The sequence below is a fragment of the Embiotoca jacksoni genome, unplaced genomic scaffold (genome assembly GCF_022577435.1).
Source record: "Embiotoca jacksoni isolate LCO1_2020_lvr unplaced genomic scaffold, fEmbJac1.0.p SCAF_7, whole genome shotgun sequence".
NCBI classification, from domain to species: domain Eukaryota; kingdom Metazoa; phylum Chordata; class Actinopteri; family Embiotocidae; genus Embiotoca; species Embiotoca jacksoni.
The window spans coordinates 1,777,970-1,786,810 of NW_027185425.1; positions in this window are offsets into that span (position 1 = coordinate 1,777,970).

Consider the following 8,841-nt stretch of genomic DNA (forward strand, 5'->3'; position numbering starts at 1 on the left):
TCTCTTTATTGTTTTCCTCTCATTTCTTCTAATGACCTGAAGTTCTGGTTTTCTAAAATGCACAACAGACAAATACAGTCACACCACTACCCACTAGAAGAGAAGAAAATTCATTTGGGTGAACAGAAAAACTAATAGAGCTTCAACTTATCACTAATTAGACAACATTTTGGACGACATACTTTAGCATGACTTTTTTTTTTATCCTATTTCAGACGACATGCTATAGTATGACTTTTTTAACCTATTTTGGACGAAATGCTATAGTATGACTTTTTTTTTTTTATAATATTTTGAGCGACATGCTATAGTATGACTTTTTTTTTTATCATATTTTGGACGACATGCTATAGTATGACTTTTTTTATCATATTTTGAGCGACATGCTATAGTATGACTTTTTTATCATATTTTAGACGACATGCTATAGTATGACTTTTTTATCATATTTTGAGCGACATGCTATAGTATGACTTTTTTTACCTATTTTGGACGACATGCTATAGTATTACTTTTTTATCATATTTTAGACGGCATGCTATAGTTTGACTTTTTTATCATATTTTAGACGACATGCTATAGTATGACTTTTAGGTCATATTTTAGACGACATGCTATAGTATGACTTTTTAATCATATTTTAGATGACATGCTTTAGTATGACTTTTTAATCATATTTTAGATGACATGCTTTAGTATGGCTTTTTAATCATATTTTAGATGACATGCTTTAGTATGGCTTCTTTTTTTATCATATTTTAGACGACATGCTATAGTATGACTTTTTTGTCATATTTTAGACGACATGCTTTAGTATGACTTTTTTATCATATTTTAGACGACATGCTATAGTATGACTTTTTTGTCATATTTTAGACGACATGCTTTAGAATGACTTTTTTGTCATATTTTAGACGACATGCTTTAGAATGACTTTTTTATCATATTTTAGACGACATGCTATAGTATGACTTTTTTATCATATTTTAGACGACATGCTTTAGTATGACTTTTTTATCATATTTTAGAGGACATGATTTAGTATGACTTTTTTTTATCATATTTTAGACGACATGCTATAGCATGACTTTTTTATCATATTTTAGACGACATGCTATAGTATGACTTTTTTATCATATTTTAGACGACATGCTCTAGTATGACTTTTTTGTCATATTTTAGATGACATGCTTTAGTATGACTTTTTTTATCATATTTAAGACGACATGCTATGGCATGACTTTTTGGTCATATTTTAGACGACATGCTATAGTATGACTTTTTTATCATATTTTAGACGACATGCTATAGTATGACTTTTTTTTTCATGTTTTGAGCGACATGCTATAGTATGACTTTTTGGTCATATTTTAGACGACATGCTATAGTATGACTTTTTGAAATATGAAAATATGATAAAAAAGTCATACTATAGCATGTCGTCTAAAATATGATAAAAAAGTCAAACTATAGCATGTCGTCCAAAATAGGTTAAAAAAGTCATACTATAGCATGTCACTCAAAATATGATAAAAAAGTCAAACTATAGCATGCCGTCTAAAATATGATAAAAAAGTAATACTATAGCATGTCGTCCAAAATAGGTTAAAAAAGTCATACTATAGCATGTCGCTCAAAATATGATAAAAAAGTCATGATATAGCATGCCGTCTAAAATCTGATAAAAAAGTCATACTAAAGCATGTCATCTAAAATATGACAAAAAAGTCATACTATAGCATGTCGTCTAAAATATGACCAAAAAGTCATACTATAGCATGCCGTCTCAAATATGATAAAAAAGTCATACTATAGCATGTCGTCTAAAATATGATAAAAAAAAGTCATACTATAGCATGTCGCTCAAAATATGATAAAAAAAGTCATACTATAGCATGTCGCTCAAAATATGATAAAAAAAAGTCATACTATAGCATGTCGTCTAAAATATGATAAAAAAGTCATACTATAGCATGTCGTCTAAAATATGACCAAAAAGTCATACGATAGCATGTCGCTCAAAATATGATAAAAAAAAAAAAGTCATACTATAGCGTGTCGTCTAAAATATGATAAAAAGTCATACTATAGCATGTCGTCTAAAATATGATAAAAAAAAGTCATACTATAGCATGTCGTCTAAAATATCATAAAAAAGTCATACTATAGCGTGTCGTCTAAAATATGATAAAAAAGTCATACTATAGCATGCCGTCTAAAATATGATAAAAAAGTAATACTATAGCCTGTCGTCTAAAATATGATAAAAAAGTAATACTATAGCATGTCGTCCAAAATAGGTTAAAAAAGTCATACTATAGCATGTCGTCTAAAATATGATAAAAAAGTCATACTATAGCATGTCATCTAAAATATGACCTAAAAGTCATACTAAAGCATGTCGTCTAAAATATGATAAAAAAGTCATACTATAGCATGTCGTCTAAAATATGACAAACAAGTCATACTATAGCATGTCGTCTGAAATATGATAAAAAAGTCATACTGTAGCATGTCGTCTAAAATATGATAAAAAAAAGTCATACTGTAGCATGTCGTCTAAAATATGATAAAAAAGTCATACTAAAGCATGTCGTCTAAAATATGATAAAAAAGTCATACTATAGCATGTCGTCTAAAATATGATAAAAAAGTCATACTAAAGCATGTCGTCTAAAATATGACAAACAAGTCATACTATAGCATGTCGTCTGAAATATGATAAAAAAGTCATACTGTAGCATGTCGTCTAAAATATGATAAAAAAAAGTCATACTGTAGCATGTCGTCTAAAATATGATAAAACAGTCATACTATAGCATGTCGTCTAAAATATGATAAAAAAGTCATACTATAGCATGTCGTCTAAAATATGACATAAAAGTCATACTATAGCATGTCGTCTAAAATATGATAAAAAAGTAATACTATCGCATTTCGCTCAAAATGTGATAAAAAAAAGTCATACTATAGCGTGTCGTCTAAAATATGATAAAAAAGTCATACTATAGCATGTCGTCTAAAATATGATAAAAAAAGTCATACCATAGCATGTCGTCTAAAATATGACCAAAAAGTCATACTGTAGCATGTCGTCTAAAATATGATAAAAAAGTCAGACTATAGCATGTTGTCTAAAATATGATAAAAAAAGTCATACTATAGCATGTCGTCTAAAATATGATAAAAAAGTCATACTATAGCATGTCGTCTAAAATATGATAAAAAAGTCATACTAAAGCATGTCATCTAAAACATGACAAAAAAGTCATACTATAGCATGTCGTCCAAAATAGGTTAAAAAAGTCATACTAAAGCATGTTGTCTAAAATATGATAAAAAAAGTCATACTATAGCATGTCGTCTAAAATATGATAAAAAAGTCATACTATAGCATGTCGTCTGAAATATGATAAAAAAAAAGTCATACTATAGCATGTCGCTCAAAATATGATAAAAAAGTCATACTATAGCATGTCGTCTAAAATATGATAAAAAAGACATGCTATAGCATGTCATCTAAAATATGATAAAAAAGTCATACTATAGCATGTTGTCTAAAATATGATAAAAAAAAGTCATACTATAGCATGTCGTCTAAAATATGATAAAAAAGTCATACTAAAGCATGTTGTCTAAAATATGATAAAAAAAGTCATACTATAGCATGTCATCTAAAATATGATAAAAAAGTCATACTAAAGCATGTTGTCTAAAATATGATAAAAAAAAGTCATACTATAGCATGTCGTCTAAAATATGATAAAAAAGTCATACTATAGCATGTCGTCTAAAATATGATAAAAAAGTCATACTATAGCATGTCGCTCAAAATATGATAAAAAAAAGTCATACTATAGCGTGTCGTCTAAAATATGATAAAAAAGTCATACTATAGCATGTCGTCTAAAATATGATAAAAAAGTCATACCATAGCATGTCGTCTAAAATATGACCAAAAAGTCATACTGTAGCATGTCGTCTAAAATATGATAAAAAAGTCATACTATAGCGTGTCGTCTAAAATATGATAAAAAAGTCATACTATAGCATGTCGTCTAAAATATGATAAAAAAGTCATACCATAGCATGTCGTCTAAAATATGACCAAAAAGTCATACTATAGCATGCCGTCTAAAATATGATAAAAAAGTAAAACTATAACATGTCGTCTAAAATATGATAAAAAAGTCATACTATAGCATGCCGTCTAAAATATGATAAAAAAGTAATACTATAGCATGTCGTCCAAAATAGGTTAAAAAAGTCATACTAAAGCATGTTGTCTAAAATATGATAAAAAAAGTCATACTATAGCATGTCGTCTAAAATATGATAAAAAATTCATACTATAGCATGTCGTCTAAAATATGATAAAAAAGTCATACTATAGCATGTCGTCTAAAATATGATAAAAAAAAGTCATACTGTAGCATGTCGTCTAAAATATGATAAAAAAGTCATACTATAGCATGTCGTCTAAAATATGATAAAAAAAAGTCATACTATAGCATGTCGTCTAAAATATGATAAAAAAAGTCATGCTATAGCATGTCATCTAAAACATGATAAAAAAGTCATACTATAGCATGCCGTCTAAAATATGATAAAAAAGTAAAACTATAACATGTCGTCTAAAATATGATAAAAAAGTCATACTATAGCATGCCGTCTAAATTATGATAAAAAAGTAATACTATAGCATGTCGTCCAAAATAGGTTAAAAAAGTCATACTAAAGCATGTTGTCTAAAATATGATAAAAAAAGTCATACTATAGCATGTCGTCTAAAATATGATAAAAAAGTCATACTATAGCATGTCGTCTAAAATATGATAAAAAAAATCATACTATAGCATGTCGTCTAAAATATGATAAAAAAGTCATACTAAAGCATGTCATCTAAAACATGACAAAAAAGTCATACTATAGCATGTCGTCTAAAATATGATAAAAAAGTCATGCTATAGCATGTCATCTAAAATATGATAAAAAAAGTCATACTAAAGCATGTTGTCTAAACTATGATAAAAAAAAGTCATACTATAGCATGTCGTCTAAAATATGATAAAAAAAAGTCATACTGTAGCATGTCGTCTAAAATATGATAAAAAAGTCATACTATAGCATGTCGTCTAAAATATGATAAAAAAAGTCATGCTATAGCATGTCGTCTAAAATATGACCTAAAAGTCATACTATAGCATGTCGTCTAAAATATGATAAAAAAGTCATACCATAGCAAGTCGTCTAAAATATGACCAAAAAGTCATACTGTAGCATGTCGTCTAAAATATGATAAAAAAGTCATACTATAGCATGCCGTCTAAAATATGATAAAAAGGTAAAACTATAACATGTCGTCTAAAATATGATAAAAAAGTCATACTATAGCATGCCGTCTAAAATATGATAAAAAAAGTAATACTATAGCATGTCGTCCAAAATAGGTTAAAAAAGTCATACTAAAGCATGTTGTCTAAAATATGATAAAAAAAAGTCATACTATAGCATGTCGTCTAAAATATGATAAAAAAAAGTCATACTATAGCATGTCGTCTGAAATATGATAAAAAAGTCATACTATAGCATGTCGTCTAAAATATGATAAAAAAGTCATACTATAGCATGTTGTCTAAAATATGATAAAAAAAAGTCATACTATAGCATGTCGTCTAAAATATGATAAAAAAGTCATACTATAGCATGTCGTCTAAAATATGATAAAAAAGTCATACTAAAGCATGTCATCTAAAACATGACAAAAAAGTCATACTATAGCATGTCGTCTGAAACATGACAAAAAAGTCATACTATAGCATGTCGCTCAAAATATGATAAAAAAGTCATACTATAGCATGTCGTCTAAAATATGATAAAAAAAGTCATACTATAGGCATGTCATCTAAAACATGATAAAAAAGTCATACTAAAGCATGTCATCTAAAATATGACCTAAAAGTCATACTAAAGCATGTCGTCTAAAATATGATAAAAAAGTCATACTATAGCATGTCGTCTAAAATATGATAAAAAAGTCATACTAAAGCATGTCGTCTAAAATATGATAAAAAAGTCATACTATAGCATGTCGTCTAAAATATGATAAAAAAGTCATGCTATAGCATGTCATCTAAAACATGATAAAAAAGTCATACTAAAGCATGTCATCTAAAATATGACCTAAAAGTCATACTAAAGCATGTAATCTAAAATATGACAAAAAAGTCATACTATAGCATGTCGTCTAAAATATGACCAAAAAGTCATACTATAGCATGCCGTCTCAAATATGATAAAAAAGTCATACTATAGCATGTCGTCTAAAATATGATAAAAAAAAGTCATACTATAGCATGTCGCTCAAAATATGATAAAAAAAGTCATACTATAGCATGTCGTCTAAAATATGATAAAAAAGTCATACTATAGCATGTCGTCTAAAATATGACCAAAAAGTCATACGATAGCATGTCGCTCAAAATATGATAAAAAAAAGTCATACTATAGCGTGTCGTCTAAAATATGATAAAAAAGTCATACTATAGCATGTCGTCTAAAATATGATAAAAAAGTCATACCATAGCATGTCGTCTAAAATATGACCAAAAAGTCATACTGTAGCATGTCGTCTAAAATATGATAAAAAAAGTCAGACTATAGCATGCCGTCTAAAATATGATAAAAAAGTAAAACTATAACATGTCGTCTAAAATATGATAAAAAAGTCATACTATAGCATGCCGTCTAAAATATGATAAAAAAGTAATACTATAGCATGTCGTCCAAAATAGGTTAAAAAAGTCATACTAAAGCATGTTGTCTAAAATATGATAAAAAAAGTCATACTATAGCATGTCGTCTAAAATATGATAAAAAAGTCATACTATAGCATGTCGTCTAAAATATGATAAAAAAGTCATACTATAGCATGTCGTCTAAAATATGATAAAAAAAAGTCATACTGTAGCATGTCGTCTAAAATATGATAAAAAAGTCATACTATAGCATGTCGTCTAAAATATGATAAAAAAAAGTCATACTATAGCATGTCGTCTAAAATATGATAAAAAAGTCATGCTATAGCATGTCATCTAAAACATGATAAAAAAGTCATACTATAGCATGCCGTCTAAAATATGATAAAAAAGTAAAACTATAACATGTCGTCTAAAATATGATAAAAAAGTCATACTATAGCATGCCGTCTAAATTATGATAAAAAAGTAATACTATAGCATGTCGTCCAAAATAGGTTAAAAAAGTCATACTAAAGCATGTTGTCTAAAATATGATAAAAAAAGTCATACTATAGCATGTCGTCTAAAATATGATAAAAAAGTCATACTATAGCATGTCGTCTAAAATATGATAAAAAAAATCATACTATAGCATGTCGTCTAAAATATGATAAAAAAGTCATACTAAAGCATGTCATCTAAAACATGACAAAAAAGTCATACTATAGCATGTCGTCTAAAATATGATAAAAAAGTCATACTAAAGCATGTTGTCTAAACTATGATAAAAAAAAGTCATACTATAGCATGTCGTCTAAAATATGATAAAAAAAAGTCATACTGTAGCATGTCGTCTAAAATATGATAAAAAAGTCATACTATAGCATGTCGTCTAAAATATGATAAAAAAAGTCATGCTATAGCATGTCGTCTAAAATATGACCTAAAAGTCATACTATAGCATGTCGTCTAAAATATGATAAAAAAGTCATACCATAGCAAGTCGTCTAAAATATGACCAAAAAGTCATACTGTAGCATGTCGTCTAAAATATGATAAAAAAGTCATACTATAGCATGCCGTCTAAAATATGATAAAAAGGTAAAACTATAACATGTCGTCTAAAATATGATAAAAAAGTCATACTATAGCATGCCGTCTAAAATATGATAAAAAAAGTAATACTATAGCATGTCGTCCAAAATAGGTTAAAAAAGTCATACTAAAGCATGTTGTCTAAAATATGATAAAAAAAAGTCATACTATAGCATGTCGTCTAAAATATGATAAAAAAGTCATACTATAGCATGTCGTCTAAAATATGATAAAAAAGTCATACTATAGCATGTCGTCTAAAATATGATAAAAAAGTCATACTAAAGCATGTCATCTAAAACATGACAAAAAAAGTCATACTATAGCATGTCGTCTGAAATATGATAAAAAAAGTCATACTATAGCATGTCGTCTAAAATATGATAAAAAAGTCATACTATAGCATGTTGTCTAAAATATGATAAAAAAAAGTCATACTATAGCATGTCGTCTAAAATATGATAAAAAAGTCATACTATAGCATGTCGTCTAAAATATGATAAAAAAGTCATACTAAAGCATGTCATCTAAAACATGACAAAAAAGTCATACTATAGCATGTCGTCTGAAACATGACAAAAAAGTCATACTATAGCATGTCGCTCAAAATATGATAAAAAAGTCATACTATAGCATGTCGTCTAAAATATGATAAAAAAAGTCATACTATAGCATGTCATCTAAAACATGATAAAAAAGTCATACTAAAGCATGTCATCTAAAATATGACCTAAAAGTCATACTAAAGCATGTCGTCTAAAATATGATAAAAAAGTCATACTATAGTATGTCGTCTAAAATATGATAAAAAAGTCATACTAAAGCATGTCGTCTAAAATATGATAAAAAAGTCATACTATAGCATGTCGTCTAAATATGATAAAAAAGTCATGCTATAGCATGTCATCTAAAACATGATAAAAAAGTCATACTAAAGCATGTCATCTAAAATATGACCTAAAAGTCATACTAAAGCATGTCATCTAAAATATGACAAAAAAGTCAT